The following is a 20,010-nucleotide window of genomic DNA, read 5'->3' as shown; positions in this document are numbered from 1 at the left end:
ATTGTGTTGGTGGGAGTGGGTTAAAGAAAGAACTAAGGTTTTTTTCAAGAGGGAAGGTTATAAAAGGAAAGCTAGGGAAAGAAAGAAGTATGAATGGCTGAATAAAAGGTTGGGGTTTCTCATTAAGTTGAAAAAGAAGGGATGGAGAGTGGATGGTAAGATTGATGCTGTGAAAAGAGATATAAAAGATTGGTTGAATGAAAGAGGAAAAGAGTTAATGTACCGAGCAAGAGTGGACAAATTGGAGAAGGATGAAAAGTGCTCAAGATATTTTTTTAAGAAAGTGATTGGGAGAAAGGATGATTTAGTGAGTGTGTATGATAATGATGGTGGTTTGGTGAGAGGCAAAGCTGTACTGAATGTGGTGAAAGAGTTTTATGAGGACTTATATGCAGTCAAACAGTGTGATAGGGGTTTGGCTGAGGAAGTGCTGGAAGTGATTGATAAGAAGGTAGATTGTAATGAGTATGAGAGTTTAATGAGAGAGATTGGAATGGAAGAAATTAAAAGGACGGTTGATAGTATGGCTAAAAATAAGACTCCTGGAGAGGATGGGTTGCCGGCTGAGTTTTATGTGAAATTGTGGGATGTACTGAAGGATGATATGGAGAGTATCTTTAAGTATATGTGGGCTAATGGAAGATTGGTGGAAAGTATGAAGAGTGGGATAGTGGTTTTGATTTATAAGAAAGGGGATGTGAATGATGTAAGGAATTGGAGGCCGATAACTTTGTTGAATGTGGATTATAAAATATTTGCAAAGCTGATTACAAATAGAATGAGGGACGTGATAGAGCAAGTGATTGGGGAGGAGCAAGTGTGTGGTGTGCCAGGAAGAAGAATTAGTGAGAATTTGTGTTTGTTGAGAGATATATTGTGGGATGGTATGTGTAGAAAGCAGGTGGTTCGTGTGTTGTCAATTGATTTTGAAAAAGCTTTTGACCGTTTGTCGCATGGGTTTTTGTTTAAGGTGCTAGTTAAAATGGGGTTTCCAGGTGATTTTGTGAATATTGTGAGAATGTTGTATAAGGAAGTGTATAGTAAGATTCTGATTAATGGATGGATGACTGAGGAGATTAAAGTATGTTCAGGGGTGAGACAGGGATGTCCCTTGTCACCTATTGCTTTTATTTGTGCTATGGAACCATTATTAGAATTATTGCGTAAGGATAAATGTGTGAGAGGTGTGAGAGTTCCGGGGGGTCGTGGTAAAGAGGTTAAAGTGTTGGCTTATATGGATGATGTATGTGTGGTAAGTGAATCTGTTGCGGCTGTAAGAAGATCCAAGTTATTGGTAAGTCTGTTTTGTGGTGCGTCTGGTTTTAAGGTCAATTGGGGAAAGAGTGAATATAAATGTTTTGGTGGTGTGACTCAGAGTGAGGATGTTGGTATGGAAGGGGTGGAAGGGCCTATTCAGGTGTTGGGGGTGAAAATGGATGAACGGTTGGATGGTAGAAATAGTTGGGAGGATGTGGGGAAGAGAGTGCAAAAGAAATTGAATTTTTGGAGGTTGAGAGAGTTGTCAATGGTTGGTAAGGTTATGATAGTGAAGAGTGTGATTTTGCCAATACTGTTATATGTTGCTGTTGTGTTTCCGCCAAGTTATATGGTTTTGCGAAAGGTGAAAAGAATGTTATTTGTGTTTTTGTGGGGTACAAAGATGGAAAGAGTTAAGAGAGAGATTGTAATGAAAGATGGTAAAAATGGAGGAATGGACTTTCCGAATGTTGATGTGTATCTGGGTGTGAATATTGTTTTTGCTTTGAAAAGAATGATGGGAGGTGAAAAGAGTTGTGCATGTATGGTGAGATATTTGGGTGGCAGTGTGTTATGTAAATTGGGTTGGTTGGAAAGAGATTTGAGAGTGCCTTATGCTTTTGTGTGTCCTAGTTGGTATGTATATGTGGTGAAATTTTTGGAGAATTATAGGTTGATTGGTGTGGGTCCAGAAGTGTTTGTGAGTAAAAAGAGTATGATTGGGTACATTAAAAAAGAGGAAGTTGAATGTTCAATTAATATGGTGAGAGCTGTAGATGTGGGGAGAGTGTGGAAGAGTATAATGACTGTTGGAGTAACAAATAGACAACGTGAGATAGTATGGCAGAGTTTGCATGGTGCGTTACCGGTAAGAGAATTTCAAAGAAATAGAGGGATTGGAAGGTATGAGAGGTGTCCAAGAGATGGGTGTGATGGGATTGAGAGTGTGATGCATGTATTTTGGAATTGTGAAATGGCGCAAGGTGTGTGGAAAGGGATGAGTTTGCTGTTTAAAGAATTGACTGGTATTAGGTATATGTCGTATGATGTGGCTATGTTTGGACTTAGTATGGTAGGGAGAGATAAGGAAAGGGTTTTTTTGTGTTGCTTGCCATTATTAAAGAAGTACTTTGGGATGTTAGGAATTTATGTGTATTCAAAAGAAAAAACGTGTCGGTGGAGGGTTGTATTAAGATGATTCTAGATAGGTTATATGTTGTTTATTTGTGTGATAGGAAGAATTTGGGGGATAAGGATGCTGAGGGGATATGGAAGTTTTTGAAATGGAGATATCTTGTGAGTTTGTAATTGGTGATGGTATTTATGTTTGTTTGAAATTGAAAATAAAAAGAAAGACCTAATGATGAGTTGGACTTTACTTCAGAAAGTCTAAGTGACGAAGTATGGAGTTGGATTTTGATGTTTTAATGTCCAAACCTGAAGGTTTAAAAAAAAAAAAAAAAAAAAAAATCTGTTCTTATCAGTTTAATATCTGATACGTCCCCTATCTGGGGACCATATATTAAATGGATTTTTGAGAACGGGGGCCGATTTCGAAGCTTGCTTCTGTCGCCCTATGCATTGACCCGATATGGCAGTATCTTCGGGTACAGTGCACCACCCCCTTACAGGGTTAAAAAGAAAGATTCCTACTTTCATTGCTACCTGCTTGCTGGCTAGCCAGCTAGCCAGCCCTGTGGGCCTTGCTGCTGCTGCAGCCAAAAAACAAAAGGTGGTGCTGCTGCTGCTTCTGCTGCTTCTGCTTCTGCTTGTGTCTGGCCGCTGTTGGAGCGTCCAGGCACAGGACTTCTGCTGCTGCTGACTAAATGGCCTCCTTAATTGGATCATTTGAGTAGCCAGCACACCTGTGCAGGTAGGGCATGACATGATAGGCAGCTGCCTTGATAGCGGGTGGGTGCTGAATGTTCCTAATTGACAAAATAAGATTAATGCTTATGAAGAAATATAAAATCTCATCCCTTCCCCAATATCGCGCCACACCCCTACCCCTTAATTCCCTGGTTGAACTTGATGGACATATGTCTTTTTTCGACCGTACTAACTATGTAACTATGTAACATAACATGGGGGGGGGGGGGTCTCCTGGCTGTTCACACAGGTGTGTCATTGCTGTACATTGACCATGCATTGCTTCTGTGGTATTGCAAAGGCAAAGACAAATGCTTCCAGCCATCCATTGCACTAATGGATTGGTCATCAGCTGGCTGTCTATGTCCCGCATCAATATAGACCAAAGTACAGAGGGTTAGGCTATGCTATTGTGCACCTACCTGATGCATCAGAAGGTGCGAGGCCCTTGCTAAATTCTGTGCACAGACTTTGAGATCTATACTTTAGACTGTATCTAAACCTGCTCCAACATGGACTGACATTCTGGCCTACTTTCAGCCGATGCGACTTGTCTGTCGCTGAACAGTCGCTTTTTATGTATTCAGCACCTATGTATAATGTTGTAAAAATGCTCTAGAAGCTAAAGTCGCAGAAATGTCACACATATTTGGCCTGCAACTTTCTGTGCGACAAATTCAGACAGGAAAAATCAGTATAAATCCTTAGAAAATTATCCCCCAGTGTCTCCATCTGCTGGCGGTATTGAATAAGCATTGCTGCACTGATGGGGTATGCATTAGACGAAAAAGAAGAAGAAAAAGAAGAATAATACGCCCAGAAAAGAGGCGAAAAGGAGAAAAACGTAAAAAAACGTGAAAAAAAAGTAAGAGGAAGAGAAGGGAAAAAAAGGTGGAAATGGGTTTAAAAGTGATTTCGGCGGAGAAATATATATATATATATATATATATATATATATATATATACGCGCACACACACACATATATATAAACGTATTCTCCGTTGAGATATTGCAGCCGCTGCTGTGTCCAGGCCCAGGAGCCTTAGCACTGTGCTGTGATGTCACTCAATACCACTGACATCACTAGGTTTAAACAACATCTCTCCTTTGCTGTGTATGTGACTATGGAGCTGTTTGGTGATGTCGTCTATTATGGCCTTCATAGAAGCAACAGGAGATTGTTGCATCCATCTAGAACCCTCAGAACTACAGTGCTATGATGTCACTCACTTCCACAGGCCTTGCAGAGTGTAAACAACAACAACCCAGCTTTGTTGTGTATGTAACCATAGGGATTTGTGATGTCACCTAGAACCTTCACAGCAGCGACAGCTTTATGAGGAGCATCAGCACTGCTCTGCCTGAGCAGAACCATCACCGCCATAGGTTGTCAAATAACCCGGGTTTAACCCACACAGGTAAGTCCAATGGGGTGCAGGCATGTCCTCTATGCTTACAGCTTCCCGTGGGTGTTGGTTTGATACCGTTTGGGGACAGCCAAGGAGGCATCTGCAGGCAACAAAGGTAGGTGTGTGCTTGTGTGTGTGTTTCCTATGCAGATCCTAAGCCCAGTGTCACATGCAAGTAGGAGGAGTAAGAAGGGTTCCTGGCAAATCCGGGTTATGGATTGCATTTAAAAAGGCCCCGTGGGAGTGCAATGGGCCCCTGTCTTGCTGCTTAGCAATAATGGTATGGGTTTAGGTTCTGCTGTGTGTACTGGTGGTTGACTGCCCCCCAGCCCAGAGTGTGCATGGAAAATTGTCTGGCAGCCTCCCTGACAGCAAGCAGTGATAGTGCCCATGAAGGGCACCTTGTTGGGCCCGCCCCTTTCACGGTTATCGCTTCTCGGCCTTTTGGCTAAGATCAAGTGTAGTATCTGTTCTTATCAGTTTAATATCTGATACGTCCCCTATCTGGGGACCATATATTAAATGGATTTTTGAGAACGGGGGCCGATTTCGAAGCTTGCTTCCGTCGCCCTATGCATTGACCCGATATGGCAGTATCTTCGGGTACAGTGCACCACCCCCTTACAGGGTTAAAAAGAAAGATTCCTACTTTCATTGCTACCTGCTTGCTGGCTAGCCAGCTAGCCAGCCCTGTGGGCCTTGCTGCTGCTGCAGCCAAAAAACAAAAGGTGGTGCTGCTGCTGCTTCTGCTTCTGCTTGTGTCTGGCCGCTGTTGGAGCGTCCAGGCACAGGACTTCTGCTGCTGCTGACTAAATGGCCTCCTTAATTGGATCATTTGAGTAGCCAGCACACCTGTGCAGGTAGGGCATGACATGATAGGCAGCTGCCTTGATAGCGGGTGGGTGCTGAATGTTCCTAATTGACAAAATAAGATTAATGCTTATGAAGAAATATAAAATCTCATCCCTTCCCCAATATCGCGCCACACCCCTACCCCTTAATTCCCTGGTTGAACTTGATGGACATATGTCTTTTTTCGACCGTACTAACTATGTAACTATGTAACATAACATGGGGGGGGGGGGGGGTCTCCTGGCTGTTCACACAGGTGTGTCATTGCTGTACATTGACCATGCATTGCTTCTGTGGTATTGCAAAGGCAAAGACAAATGCTTCCAGCCATCCATTGCACTAATGGATTGGTCATCAGCTGGCTGTCTATGTCCCGCATCAATATAGACCAAAGTACAGAGGGTTAGGCTATGCTATTGTGCACCTACCTGATGCATCAGAAGGTGCGAGGCCCTTGCTAAATTCTGTGCACAGACTTTGAGATCTATACTTTAGACTGTATCTAAACCTGCTCCAACATGGACTGACATTCTGGCCTACTTTCAGCCGATGCGACTTGTCTGTCGCTGAACAGTCGCTTTTTATGTATTCAGCACCTATGTATAATGTTGTAAAAATGCTCTAGAAGCTAAAGTCGCAGAAATGTCACACATATTTGGCCTGCAACTTTCTGTGCGACAAATTCAGACAGGAAAAATCAGTATAAATCCTTAGAAAATTATCCCCCAGTGTCTCCATCTGCTGGCGGTATTGAATAAGCATTGCTGCACTGATGGGGTATGCATTAGACGAAAAAAAAGAAGAAAAAGAAGAATAATACGCCCAGAAAAGAGGCGAAAAGGAGAAAAACGTAAAAAAACGTGAAAAAAAAGTAAGAGGAAGAGAAGGGAAAAAAAGGTGGAAATGGGTTTAAAAGTGATTTCGGCGGAGAAATATATATATATATATATATATATATATATATATATATATATATATACACGCGCACACACACACATATATATAAACGTATTCTCCGTTGAGATATTGCAGCCGCTGCTGTGTCCAGGCCCAGGAGCCTTAGCACTGTGCTGTGATGTCACTCAATACCACTGACATCACTAGGTGTAAACAACATCTCTCCTTTGCTGTGTATGTGACTATGGAGCTGTTTGGTGATGTCGTCTATTATGGCCTTCATAGAAGCAACAGGAGATTGTTGCATCCATCTAGAACCCTCAGAACTACAGTGCTATGATGTCACTCACTTCCACAGGCCTTGCAGAGTGTAAACAACAACAACCCAGCTTTGTTGTGTATGTAACCATAGGGATTTGTGATGTCACCTAGAACCTTCACAGCAGCGACAGCTTTATGAGGAGCATCAGCACTGCTCTGCCTGAGCAGAACCATCACCGCCATAGGTTGTCAAATAACCCGGGTTTAACCCACACAGGTAAGTCCAATGGGGTGCAGGCATGTCCTCTATGCTTACAGCTTCCCGTGGGTGTTGGTTTGATACCGTTTGGGGACAGCCAAGGAGGCATCTGCAGGCAACAAAGGTAGGTGTGTGCTTGTGTGTGTGTTTCCTATGCAGATCCTAAGCCCAGTGTCACATGCAAGTAGGAGGAGTAAGAAGGGTTCCTGGCAAATCCGGGTTATGGATTGCATTTAAAAAGGCCCCGTGGGAGTGCAATGGGCCCCTGTCTTGCTGCTTAGCAATAATGGTATGGGTTTAGGTTCTGCTGTGTGTACTGGTGGTTGACTGCCCCCCAGCCCAGAGTGTGCATGGAAAATTGTCTGGCAGCCTCCCTGACAGCAAGCAGTGATAGTGCCCATGAAGGGCACCTTGTTGGGCCCGCCCCTTTCACGGTTATCGCTTCTCGGCCTTTTGGCTAAGATCAAGTGTAGTATCTGTTCTTATCAGTTTAATATCTGATACGTCCCCTATCTGGGGACCATATATTAAATGGATTTTTGAGAACGGGGGCCGATTTCGAAGCTTGCTTCTGTCGCCCTATGCATTGACCCGATATGGCAGTATCTTCGGGTACAGTGCACCACCCCCTTACAGGGTTAAAAAGAAAGATTCCTACTTTCATTGCTACCTGCTTGCTGGCTAGCCAGCTAGCCAGCCCTGTGGGCCTTGCTGCTGCTGCAGCCAAAAAACAAAAGGTGGTGCTGCTGCTGCTTCTGCTGCTTCTGCTTCTGCTTGTGTCTGGCCGCTGTTGGAGCGTCCAGGCACAGGACTTCTGCTGCTGCTGACTAAATGGCCTCCTTAATTGGATCATTTGAGTAGCCAGCACACCTGTGCAGGTAGGGCATGACATGATAGGCAGCTGCCTTGATAGCGGGTGGGTGCTGAATGTTCCTAATTGACAAAATAAGATTAATGCTTATGAAGAAATATAAAATCTCATCCCTTCCCCAATATCGCGCCACACCCCTACCCCTTAATTCCCTGGTTGAACTTGATGGACATATGTCTTTTTTCGACCGTACTAACTATGTAACTATGTAACATAACATGGGGGGGGGGGGGTCTCCTGGCTGTTCACACAGGTGTGTCATTGCTGTACATTGACCATGCATTGCTTCTGTGGTATTGCAAAGGCAAAGACAAATGCTTCCAGCCATCCATTGCACTAATGGATTGGTCATCAGCTGGCTGTCTATGTCCCGCATCAATATAGACCAAAGTACAGAGGGTTAGGCTATGCTATTGTGCACCTACCTGATGCATCAGAAGGTGCGAGGCCCTTGCTAAATTCTGTGCACAGACTTTGAGATCTATACTTTAGACTGTATCTAAACCTGCTCCAACATGGACTGACATTCTGGCCTACTTTCAGCCGATGCGACTTGTCTGTCGCTGAACAGTCGCTTTTTATGTATTCAGCACCTATGTATAATGTTGTAAAAATGCTCTAGAAGCTAAAGTCGCAGAAATGTCACACATATTTGGCCTGCAACTTTCTGTGCGACAAATTCAGACAGGAAAAATCAGTATAAATCCTTAGAAAATTATCCCCCAGTGTCTCCATCTGCTGGCGGTATTGAATAAGCATTGCTGCACTGATGGGGTATGCATTAGACGAAAAAAAAGAAGAAAAAGAAGAATAATACGCCCAGAAAAGAGGCGAAAAGGAGAAAAACGTAAAAAAACGTGAAAAAAAAGTAAGAGGAAGAGAAGGGAAAAAAAGGTGGAAATGGGTTTAAAAGTGATTTCGGCGGAGAAATATATATATATATATATATATATATATATATATATACGCGCACACACACACATATATATAAACGTATTCTCCGTTGAGATATTGCAGCCGCTGCTGTGTCCAGGCCCAGGAGCCTTAGCACTGTGCTGTGATGTCACTCAATACCACTGACATCACTAGGTTTAAACAACATCTCTCCTTTGCTGTGTATGTGACTATGGAGCTGTTTGGTGATGTCGTCTATTATGGCCTTCATAGAAGCAACAGGAGATTGTTGCATCCATCTAGAACCCTCAGAACTACAGTGCTATGATGTCACTCACTTCCACAGGCCTTGCAGAGTGTAAACAACAACAACCCAGCTTTGTTGTGTATGTAACCATAGGGATTTGTGATGTCACCTAGAACCTTCACAGCAGCGACAGCTTTATGAGGAGCATCAGCACTGCTCTGCCTGAGCAGAACCATCACCGCCATAGGTTGTCAAATAACCCGGGTTTAACCCACACAGGTAAGTCCAATGGGGTGCAGGCATGTCCTCTATGCTTACAGCTTCCCGTGGGTGTTGGTTTGATACCGTTTGGGGACAGCCAAGGAGGCATCTGCAGGCAACAAAGGTAGGTGTGTGCTTGTGTGTGTGTTTCCTATGCAGATCCTAAGCCCAGTGTCACATGCAAGTAGGAGGAGTAAGAAGGGTTCCTGGCAAATCCGGGTTATGGATTGCATTTAAAAAGGCCCCGTGGGAGTGCAATGGGCCCCTGTCTTGCTGCTTAGCAATAATGGTATGGGTTTAGGTTCTGCTGTGTGTACTGGTGGTTGACTGCCCCCCAGCCCAGAGTGTGCATGGAAAATTGTCTGGCAGCCTCCCTGACAGCAAGCAGTGATAGTGCCCATGAAGGGCACCTTGTTGGGCCCGCCCCTTTCACGGTTATCGCTTCTCGGCCTTTTGGCTAAGATCAAGTGTAGTATCTGTTCTTATCAGTTTAATATCTGATACGTCCCCTATCTGGGGACCATATATTAAATGGATTTTTGAGAACGGGGGCCGATTTCGAAGCTTGCTTCCGTCGCCCTATGCATTGACCCGATATGGCAGTATCTTCGGGTACAGTGCACCACCCCCTTACAGGGTTAAAAAGAAAGATTCCTACTTTCATTGCTACCTGCTTGCTGGCTAGCCAGCTAGCCAGCCCTGTGGGCCTTGCTGCTGCTGCAGCCAAAAAACAAAAGGTGGTGCTGCTGCTGCTTCTGCTTCTGCTTGTGTCTGGCCGCTGTTGGAGCGTCCAGGCACAGGACTTCTGCTGCTGCTGACTAAATGGCCTCCTTAATTGGATCATTTGAGTAGCCAGCACACCTGTGCAGGTAGGGCATGACATGATAGGCAGCTGCCTTGATAGCGGGTGGGTGCTGAATGTTCCTAATTGACAAAATAAGATTAATGCTTATGAAGAAATATAAAATCTCATCCCTTCCCCAATATCGCGCCACACCCCTACCCCTTAATTCCCTGGTTGAACTTGATGGACATATGTCTTTTTTCGACCGTACTAACTATGTAACTATGTAACATAACATGGGGGGGGGGGGGGGTCTCCTGGCTGTTCACACAGGTGTGTCATTGCTGTACATTGACCATGCATTGCTTCTGTGGTATTGCAAAGGCAAAGACAAATGCTTCCAGCCATCCATTGCACTAATGGATTGGTCATCAGCTGGCTGTCTATGTCCCGCATCAATATAGACCAAAGTACAGAGGGTTAGGCTATGCTATTGTGCACCTACCTGATGCATCAGAAGGTGCGAGGCCCTTGCTAAATTCTGTGCACAGACTTTGAGATCTATACTTTAGACTGTATCTAAACCTGCTCCAACATGGACTGACATTCTGGCCTACTTTCAGCCGATGCGACTTGTCTGTCGCTGAACAGTCGCTTTTTATGTATTCAGCACCTATGTATAATGTTGTAAAAATGCTCTAGAAGCTAAAGTCGCAGAAATGTCACACATATTTGGCCTGCAACTTTCTGTGCGACAAATTCAGACAGGAAAAATCAGTATAAATCCTTAGAAAATTATCCCCCAGTGTCTCCATCTGCTGGCGGTATTGAATAAGCATTGCTGCACTGATGGGGTATGCATTAGACGAAAAAAAAGAAGAAAAAGAAGAATAATACGCCCAGAAAAGAGGCGAAAAGGAGAAAAACGTAAAAAAACGTGAAAAAAAAGTAAGAGGAAGAGAAGGGAAAAAAAGGTGGAAATGGGTTTAAAAGTGATTTCGGCGGAGAAATATATATATATATATATATATATATATATATATATATATATATACACGCGCACACACACACATATATATAAACGTATTCTCCGTTGAGATATTGCAGCCGCTGCTGTGTCCAGGCCCAGGAGCCTTAGCACTGTGCTGTGATGTCACTCAATACCACTGACATCACTAGGTGTAAACAACATCTCTCCTTTGCTGTGTATGTGACTATGGAGCTGTTTGGTGATGTCGTCTATTATGGCCTTCATAGAAGCAACAGGAGATTGTTGCATCCATCTAGAACCCTCAGAACTACAGTGCTATGATGTCACTCACTTCCACAGGCCTTGCAGAGTGTAAACAACAACAACCCAGCTTTGTTGTGTATGTAACCATAGGGATTTGTGATGTCACCTAGAACCTTCACAGCAGCGACAGCTTTATGAGGAGCATCAGCACTGCTCTGCCTGAGCAGAACCATCACCGCCATAGGTTGTCAAATAACCCGGGTTTAACCCACACAGGTAAGTCCAATGGGGTGCAGGCATGTCCTCTATGCTTACAGCTTCCCGTGGGTGTTGGTTTGATACCGTTTGGGGACAGCCAAGGAGGCATCTGCAGGCAACAAAGGTAGGTGTGTGCTTGTGTGTGTGTTTCCTATGCAGATCCTAAGCCCAGTGTCACATGCAAGTAGGAGGAGTAAGAAGGGTTCCTGGCAAATCCGGGTTATGGATTGCATTTAAAAAGGCCCCGTGGGAGTGCAATGGGCCCCTGTCTTGCTGCTTAGCAATAATGGTATGGGTTTAGGTTCTGCTGTGTGTACTGGTGGTTGACTGCCCCCCAGCCCAGAGTGTGCATGGAAAATTGTCTGGCAGCCTCCCTGACAGCAAGCAGTGATAGTGCCCATGAAGGGCACCTTGTTGGGCCCGCCCCTTTCACGGTTATCGCTTCTCGGCCTTTTGGCTAAGATCAAGTGTAGTATCTGTTCTTATCAGTTTAATATCTGATACGTCCCCTATCTGGGGACCATATATTAAATGGATTTTTGAGAACGGGGGCCGATTTCGAAGCTTGCTTCCGTCGCCCTATGCATTGACCCGATATGGCAGTATCTTCGGGTACAGTGCACCACCCCCTTACAGGGTTAAAAAGAAAGATTCCTACTTTCATTGCTACCTGCTTGCTGGCTAGCCAGCTAGCCAGCCCTGTGGGCCTTGCTGCTGCTGCAGCCAAAAAACAAAAGGTGGTGCTGCTGCTGCTTCTGCTGCTTCTGCTTCTGCTTGTGTCTGGCCGCTGTTGGAGCGTCCAGGCACAGGACTTCTGCTGCTGCTGACTAAATGGCCTCCTTAATTGGATCATTTGAGTAGCCAGCACACCTGTGCAGGTAGGGCATGACATGATAGGCAGCTGCCTTGATAGCGGGTGGGTGCTGAATGTTCCTAATTGACAAAATAAGATTAATGCTTATGAAGAAATATAAAATCTCATCCCTTCCCCAATATCGCGCCACACCCCTACCCCTTAATTCCCTGGTTGAACTTGATGGACATATGTCTTTTTTCGACCGTACTAACTATGTAACTATGTAACATAACATGGGGGGGGGGGGGTCTCCTGGCTGTTCACACAGGTGTGTCATTGCTGTACATTGACCATGCATTGCTTCTGTGGTATTGCAAAGGCAAAGACAAATGCTTCCAGCCATCCATTGCACTAATGGATTGGTCATCAGCTGGCTGTCTATGTCCCGCATCAATATAGACCAAAGTACAGAGGGTTAGGCTATGCTATTGTGCACCTACCTGATGCATCAGAAGGTGCGAGGCCCTTGCTAAATTCTGTGCACAGACTTTGAGATCTATACTTTAGACTGTATCTAAACCTGCTCCAACATGGACTGACATTCTGGCCTACTTTCAGCCGATGCGACTTGTCTGTCGCTGAACAGTCGCTTTTTATGTATTCAGCACCTATGTATAATGTTGTAAAAATGCTCTAGAAGCTAAAGTCGCAGAAATGTCACACATATTTGGCCTGCAACTTTCTGTGCGACAAATTCAGACAGGAAAAATCAGTATAAATCCTTAGAAAATTATCCCCCAGTGTCTCCATCTGCTGGCGGTATTGAATAAGCATTGCTGCACTGATGGGGTATGCATTAGACGAAAAAAAAGAAGAAAAAGAAGAATAATACGCCCAGAAAAGAGGCGAAAAGGAGAAAAACGTAAAAAAACGTGAAAAAAAAGTAAGAGGAAGAGAAGGGAAAAAAAGGTGGAAATGGGTTTAAAAGTGATTTCGGCGGAGAAATATATATATATATATATATATATATATATATATATATATATACGCGCACACACACACATATATATAAACGTATTCTCTGTTGAGATATTGCAGCCGCTGCTGTGTCCAGGCCCAGGAGCCTTAGCACTGTGCTGTGATGTCACTCAATACCACTGACATCACTAGGTGTAAACAACATCTCTCCTTTGCTGTGTATGTGACTATGGAGCTGTTTGGTGATGTCGTCTATTATGGCCTTCATAGAAGCAACAGGAGATTGTTGCATCCATCTAGAACCCTCAGAACTACAGTGCTATGATGTCACTCACTTCCACAGGCCTTGCAGAGTGTAAACAACAACAACCCAGCTTTGTTGTGTATGTAACCATAGGGATTTGTGATGTCACCTAGAACCTTCACAGCAGCGACAGCTTTATGAGGAGCATCAGCACTGCTCTGCCTGAGCAGAACCATCACCGCCATAGGTTGTCAAATAACCCGGGTTTAACCCACACAGGTAAGTCCAATGGGGTGCAGGCATGTCCTCTATGCTTACAGCTTCCCGTGGGTGTTGGTTTGATACCGTTTGGGGACAGCCAAGGAGGCATCTGCAGGCAACAAAGGTAGGTGTGTGCTTGTGTGTGTGTTTCCTATGCAGATCCTAAGCCCAGTGTCACATGCAAGTAGGAGGAGTAAGAAGGGTTCCTGGCAAATCCGGGTTATGGATTGCATTTAAAAAGGCCCCGTGGGAGTGCAATGGGCCCCTGTCTTGCTGCTTAGCAATAATGGTATGGGTTTAGGTTCTGCTGTGTGTACTGGTGGTTGACTGCCCCCCAGCCCAGAGTGTGCATGGAAAATTGTCTGGCAGCCTCCCTGACAGCAAGCAGTGATAGTGCCCATGAAGGGCACCTTGTTGGGCCCGCCCCTTTCACGGTTATCGCTTCTCAGCCTTTTGGCTAAGATCGGGGTTTATTGCCTCGGTCGGCGCTGAGGGTGCGAGTGAACTGCGCCGCGACTAGCTGCGTAGGTGATCAAGACTGTGGTACTCGTTACCGACAGATTTGGAAAGATGGCTGGATCCAACATGTCTGCAGTGGAGAAGACCGTACGCATCAAGGTGCTAACCACGGATCGTCTAAGAAACAGCATTGAATACATCGGCCATACCATTGTGGAGCGACTGGCAGGATTTTCCTTGAGCGACCTCTTTTGTGTCCAGGAGAACAAGCGCCAAGGTATTTATGACGTGTCCTTCTTATATGATGCTGACTGCCAGAACTTTTATGAGTGCTTAAAACGGAACAGTGGAAGTGAGGTTTTGCGGGATGTGTCCTTTTATCCCCTTTTTGAAATGGGGACAAAGACTTTGTTTATCCACATGTACAATCCGTTTGTTGATGTCTCTATGATTAAGAACTTCTTGAGCATCTATTGTGAGTCTATTGCTGGTGGTACTAAGCAGACAAGCAGCATTGGTGTATTTAATGGCACGTATAAGTTCTTTGTGAAGTTGCGGCTTGATGGAGATTGCATTGGAGGCGTTAAGCACCCTCCGGCGAACTTTACCATTGCTGGTTTTAGAGGTTATCCTATTACTACGGACAGCCATCTTTCTGTAGAAATTGTCTATTGTTTGGACATGTGAAGGAGGCCTGCCCTGGCAGTAAGAAATGCAGGAACTGTAAGCAACCGGGGCATGAGGCGGGTGCATGTCCACACCCGAGGACCTGTGACCTATGTGGGGAAGCTGGCCATGTGTACAAGAACTGTCCAGTGTTGAAGAGGAGGGAGGAGGAGAGGAGAATGGAAGAGGAAATGGTGGAGAGGAGGAGGGCAGCTGCAGCTGCGGCTGCAGTGGTTCCTGCAAGAGAGAGCGTGATTATTGGAGAGGTACAGAGTCGTGTGGTGGTAGAGGAGCAAGTGAAGGTGGTTGAAGAGCAAGTGGTGGTGGAGGAGGAGCAAATGGCGGTGCAAGTGGAAGAAGGGGAGATTGAGGATGCTCCCAGTCCCCCGGCTGAGGAGTCGCCGCAAATTGAAGAGTGGTCTTCTTCTGAGGGTGAAGACCGTGAGGAGAGACATAGAGAGAGAGAGGATGACTTTGATCTTTTTCGTCCCCCCAAGAAGACGGCCAGGAAGCTTTCTGGTGGACAGATGGAGTCGACGCTGGTGGCTACGGACAATCGGTATCAACCGCTATCTGAGAGCGACATGGATGCGTGCTCTGCGGGAGAAGCTTCTCCCACACCGCTGAGGAAAGCTACCTAAATAACTTTCTTCTTTTCTGTCAAATTCTTCCTTAGGGTTGTTAAGATGGTGGTATGTCTTTTTTAGTCGGTTCTATAAACGTTAGAGTCTTTAGAAGTAAAGTCAGAAGGACAGTCATTTTGGAGGACTTGGCAGGGAAAAAAGCGGACATTATTTGTTTGCAGGAATGTGGGCTAAATGATATTCCGGGGAAGGGAGAATGGGCTTATGGTCCTGCTGTTTGGTCGGTGTCTGGGCATAACAGGAATGATGGGGTAGGGGTGCTTTTTAAGAGCTTTAAGTTTGAAGTTTGTAGTTATGTGGTAATAGAGGAGGGGAGGTGTATCATGGTGGAGGTTAAGGTGCAGGGGGTTAAATTTAGGTTGATAAATGTGTATGCGCCGGTAAGGAGGGAGGAGCGGGTGGGGTTGTTGGAGGTAATTAAGAGGTTTCTGCCAGGTAAAATACCTTTGGTGTGGGTGGGGGATTTCAACTGTGAAATTGAGGGGAAGGTGGATGTATCTGGGAATATTCTTAAAAGTATGGTGTGTGACTTTAAGTTAAAGGATGTGGCTGAAGCGTGTGGAGTGTGTCCTTTGTTAGATACATATTATTCTGATAGTGGAAGTCATAGTTCCAGACTTGATATGTGTTTTGTGTCTAAGGGTGTGTTATGTAAGAATTATATGCAAGAAAAAGTAGGATATTCAGATCATGAGTATGTGTGTTGTGAATTAGTATTGGATGCAGATTGTGTGAGTGGGAGGGGTGTATGGAAATTAAATGTTAAATTGTTGGAAGTGGAAGGAGTGTATGATAGATATGTTAATAAGTATAGGGGTTGGTGTAAGAAAAAGAATGATTTTCCTGATATATTGTGTTGGTGGGAATGGGTTAAGGGTCAAACAAAAGTTTTCTTTAAAAGAGAGGGATATAAGCGGAATGCTGGGAGGAAGAAGAAGTATGAATGGTTGAATAAAAGATTGGTGTTTCTCAATAAGTTAAAGAAGTATGGCTGGAGTGTGGGTGAGCAGATTGAGGTTGTGAAGAGTGATCTAAAAAATTGGTTGAATGAGAAAGGTAAAGAGTTGATGTATCAAGCAAAACTTGATAAGTTAGAGAAAGATGAGAAATGTTCGAGATATTTCTTTAAAAAAGTTATTGGGAAGAGAGAGGATATGGTAAGAGTGTATGATGATGATGGCTGTCTGGTTAAAGGTAAAGCTGTGTTGGGAGTGGTTAAAAATTTTTATGAAGAGTTGTATGCGGTAAAAGATTGTGAAGAGGACTTGCAGGATGAAGTGTTGAGAGTGCTTGATAAGAGGGTGGATGGTAGTGAATATGGGACTCTGATGAGAGAGATTGGAGAGGAGGAAGTGAAGAGGACTGTGGATAGTATGTCAAGAAATAAAACGCCTGGAGAGGATGGGTTGCCTGTTGAATTTTATGCTTGGATTTGGGATGTTGTGAAGGAAGATTTGGTGGAAGTGTATAGGTATATGTGGAGGAATGAGAGAATGGTGGAAAGTATGAAGAGTGGAGTGGTTGTGTTGATTTATAAGAAAGGTGATGTGAATGATGTGAGGAATTGGAGGCCGATAACTTTGTTGAATGTAGATTATAAGGTGTTTGCTAAAATAATTACAAATAGGATGAGAGATGTGGTTGAGCAGGTGATTGGAGAAGAACAAGTGTGTGGAGTGCCTGGTAGAAGAATAAATGAAAATTTGTGTTTGTTGAGAGATTTGTTATGGGATAGTATGAGTAGGAAACAGGAGGTTAGAGTGATGTCGATAGATTTTGAAAAGGCGTTTGATCGTCTGTCACATAGGTTTTTGTTTAGAGTATTAGTGAGAATGGGATTCCCGGGTGATTTTGTAAATGTTGTAAGGATGCTGTATGATGGAGTATATAGTAAGGTTTTGATAAATGGTTGGATGTCTGAGAAGGTGAAAGTATGTTCTGGTGTAAGGCAGGGTTGTCCGTTGTCCCCTATGGCTTTTATATGTGCTATGGAGCCATTATTAGAGATGTTGCGGCGGGATAAGTGTGTTAGAGGGTTAAAAATTCCAGGGAGTGGTGGGAGAGAAGTCAAAGTTTTGGCCTACATGGATGATGTGTGTATTTTGGGAGAGTCTGTGGCTGTTATGAGAAGGGCAAAGTTACTAGTTGGATTGTTTTGTGGAGCGTCTGGGTTTAAGGTGAATTGGGACAAAAGTGAGTATAAATGTTTTGGTAGTATGCAAGGAAGTGAGGATGTGGGTATGAAGAATATTGAAGGTGGTATTCAGGTTTTAGGTGTTAAAATGGATGAAAGATTGGATGGGAGAGAAAGTTGGGATGATGTGGAGAAGAGAGTGTCCAAAAAATTGAGTCTTTGGAGGTTGAGAGATTTGTCTATGGTTGGGAAAGTGCTGGTTGTGAAAAGTGTAATATTGCCTATTTTATTGTATGTGGCAATAGTGTTTCCGCCAAGTTATATGGTTTTAAGGAAGTTAAAAAGAATTTTGTTTGTGTTTTTTTGGGGTACAAAAGTGGAAAGAGTGAGGAGAGAAGTTGTGATGAAGGATGGTAGTAAGGGTGGAATGGGATTTCCAAATCTAGATGTGTATTTGGGGGTGAATGTGGTGTTTGCGGTTAGAAGGATGATGAGAGGAGAAAAGAATTTTGCATGTATGTTGAGATATTTAGGTGGGCGTGTGTTATGCAAATTAGGTTGGCTGGAGAGAGATTTGAGAGTGCCTTATGCGTTTGTGTGCCCGAGTTGGTATTTGTATGTGGAAAAGTTTTTGGAGAGTTATAGGTTGATTGGTGTGAGAAAGGAGTTGTTTGAAAGTAAGAAGAATGTGTTTGGGTATGTCGCCGCAAGTGAGGTGGAGTGTCCGATTAATATGGTAAGAGGCCAGGATGTGTCTAAGGTGTGGAAGAGTTTAATGACAGATGGAATATCAAATAGACAGAGAGAGATAGGATGGCAGTGTTTGCATGGAGCCCTACCAGTAAGAGAGTTCCAAAGGAATAGAGGAATTGGAAGGAGTGAAATATGTCCGAGGGAAGATTGTAGTGGGGTTGAAAGTGTGATGCATGTGATTTGGAATTGTGACATGGCTCAGAATGTATGGAGAGGGATAGGTCCGTTGTGTAAGGAGTTGACTGGGATAAATAGGTTGTCATATGAGGTTGTGATGTTTGGTCTTAGTATGATTGGAAGAAAGAATGAAAGGGTGTTGTTTGTGTTATTGGCGATTGTGAAGGAAGTCTTGTGGGATGTTAGAAATTTATATGTGTTTAAGAGAAAAGATGTGACTGTGGAAGGAAGTTTAAGAATGATTCTGGATAGGTTGTACACCGTTTATTTACGTGATAAAAAGAAATTAGGTGAAATAGATGCAGAGGGGATATGGAAATTTTTGAAGTGGAGACATGTTGTAAGGGTGTAATGGTGATGGTATTTGAATTTGTTTTGAATTTGCTTTGAACAAATAAAGAATGACCTAATGATGAGTTAGACTTCACCATGAGTCAAAAATGACGCGTTATCTAAGTGGTGTTTAGTCTAAACCTGAAGGTTTATAAAAAAAAAATAAAAAAATAAAAAAATCTGTTCTTATCAGTTTAATATCTCATACGTCCCCTATCTGGGGACCATATATTAAATGGATTTTTGAGAACGGGGGCCGATTTCGAAGCTTGCTTCCGTCGCCCTATGCATTGACCCGATATGGCAGTATCTTCGGGTACAGTGCACCACCCCCTTACAGGGTTAAAAAGAAAGATTCCTACTTTCATTGCTACCTGCTTGCTGGCTAGCCAGCTAGCCAGCCCTGTGGGCCTTGCTGCTGCTGCAGCCAAAAAACAAAAGGTGGTGCTGCTGCTGCTTCTGCTGCTTCTGCTTCTGCTTGTGTCTGGCCGCTGTTGGAGCGTCCAGGCACAGGACTTCTGCTGCTGCTGACTAAATGGCCTCCTTAATTGGATCATTTGAGTAGCCAGCACACCTGTGCAGGTAGGGCATGACATGATAGGCAGCTGCCTTGATAGCGGGTGGGTGCTGAATGTTCCTAATTGACAAAATAAGATTAATGCTTATGAAGAAATATAAAATCTCATCCCTTCCCCAATATCGCGCCACACCCCTACCCCTTAATTCCCTGGTTGAACTTGATGGACATATGTCTTTTTTCGACCGTACTAACTATGTAACTATGTAACATAACATGGGGGGGGGGGGGGGGGGGTCTCCTGGCTGTTCACACAGGTGTGTCATTGCTGTACATTGACCATGCATTGCTTCTGTGGTATTGCAAAGGCAAAGACAAATGCTTCCAGCCATCCATTGCACTAATGGATTGGTCATCAGCTGGCTGTCTATGTCCCGCATCAATATAGACCAAAGTACAGAGGGTTAGGCTATGCTATTGTGCACCTACCTGATGCATCAGAAGGTGCGAGGCCCTTGCTAAATTCTGTGCACAGACTTTGAGATCTATACTTTAGACTGTATCTAAACCTGCTCCAACATGGACTGACATTCTGGCCTACTTTCAGCCGATGCGACTTGTCTGTCGCTGAACAGTCGCTTTTTATGTATTCAGCACCTATGTATAATGTTGTAAAAATGCTCTAGAAGCTAAA

The 20,010-nt window shown here is 44.0% G+C and overlaps 6 non-coding genes across 6 annotated transcripts; all 6 read left to right on the top strand.

Moving 5' to 3' along the window:
* Nucleotides 1–2,697: 2,697 nt before the first annotated feature.
* On the top strand, nt 2,698–2,880 carry LOC130298459 (U2 spliceosomal RNA). Its single transcript, XR_008849820.1, has one exon. It is a non-coding gene; the product is annotated as a U2 spliceosomal RNA (small nuclear RNA).
* A 2,084-nt stretch (nt 2,881–4,964) lies between these two features.
* LOC130298435 (U2 spliceosomal RNA) lies at nt 4,965–5,155 on the top strand. The gene has a single exon (XR_008849800.1). It is a non-coding gene; the product is annotated as a U2 spliceosomal RNA (small nuclear RNA).
* A 2,087-nt stretch (nt 5,156–7,242) lies between these two features.
* On the top strand, nt 7,243–7,433 carry LOC130298420 (U2 spliceosomal RNA). Its single transcript, XR_008849786.1, has one exon. It is a non-coding gene; the product is annotated as a U2 spliceosomal RNA (small nuclear RNA).
* Nucleotides 7,434–9,515: 2,082 nt separating this feature from the next.
* On the top strand, nt 9,516–9,706 carry LOC130298434 (U2 spliceosomal RNA). Its single transcript, XR_008849799.1, has one exon. It is a non-coding gene; the product is annotated as a U2 spliceosomal RNA (small nuclear RNA).
* Nucleotides 9,707–11,791: 2,085 nt separating this feature from the next.
* Nucleotides 11,792–11,982, top strand: LOC130298433 (U2 spliceosomal RNA). Its single transcript, XR_008849798.1, has one exon. It is a non-coding gene; the product is annotated as a U2 spliceosomal RNA (small nuclear RNA).
* Nucleotides 11,983–18,943: 6,961 nt separating this feature from the next.
* On the top strand, nt 18,944–19,131 carry LOC130298461 (U2 spliceosomal RNA). Its single transcript, XR_008849821.1, has one exon. It is a non-coding gene; the product is annotated as a U2 spliceosomal RNA (small nuclear RNA).
* The last annotated feature ends 879 nt before the right edge of the window (nt 19,132–20,010 follow it).

The sequence above is a fragment of the Hyla sarda genome, unplaced genomic scaffold, assembly GCF_029499605.1.
Source record: "Hyla sarda isolate aHylSar1 unplaced genomic scaffold, aHylSar1.hap1 scaffold_1000, whole genome shotgun sequence".
Taxonomy (NCBI): domain Eukaryota; kingdom Metazoa; phylum Chordata; class Amphibia; order Anura; family Hylidae; genus Hyla; species Hyla sarda.
The sequence above is the reverse complement of the archived record's forward strand: the minus strand, read 5'-3'. Positions and strand labels throughout refer to the sequence as shown.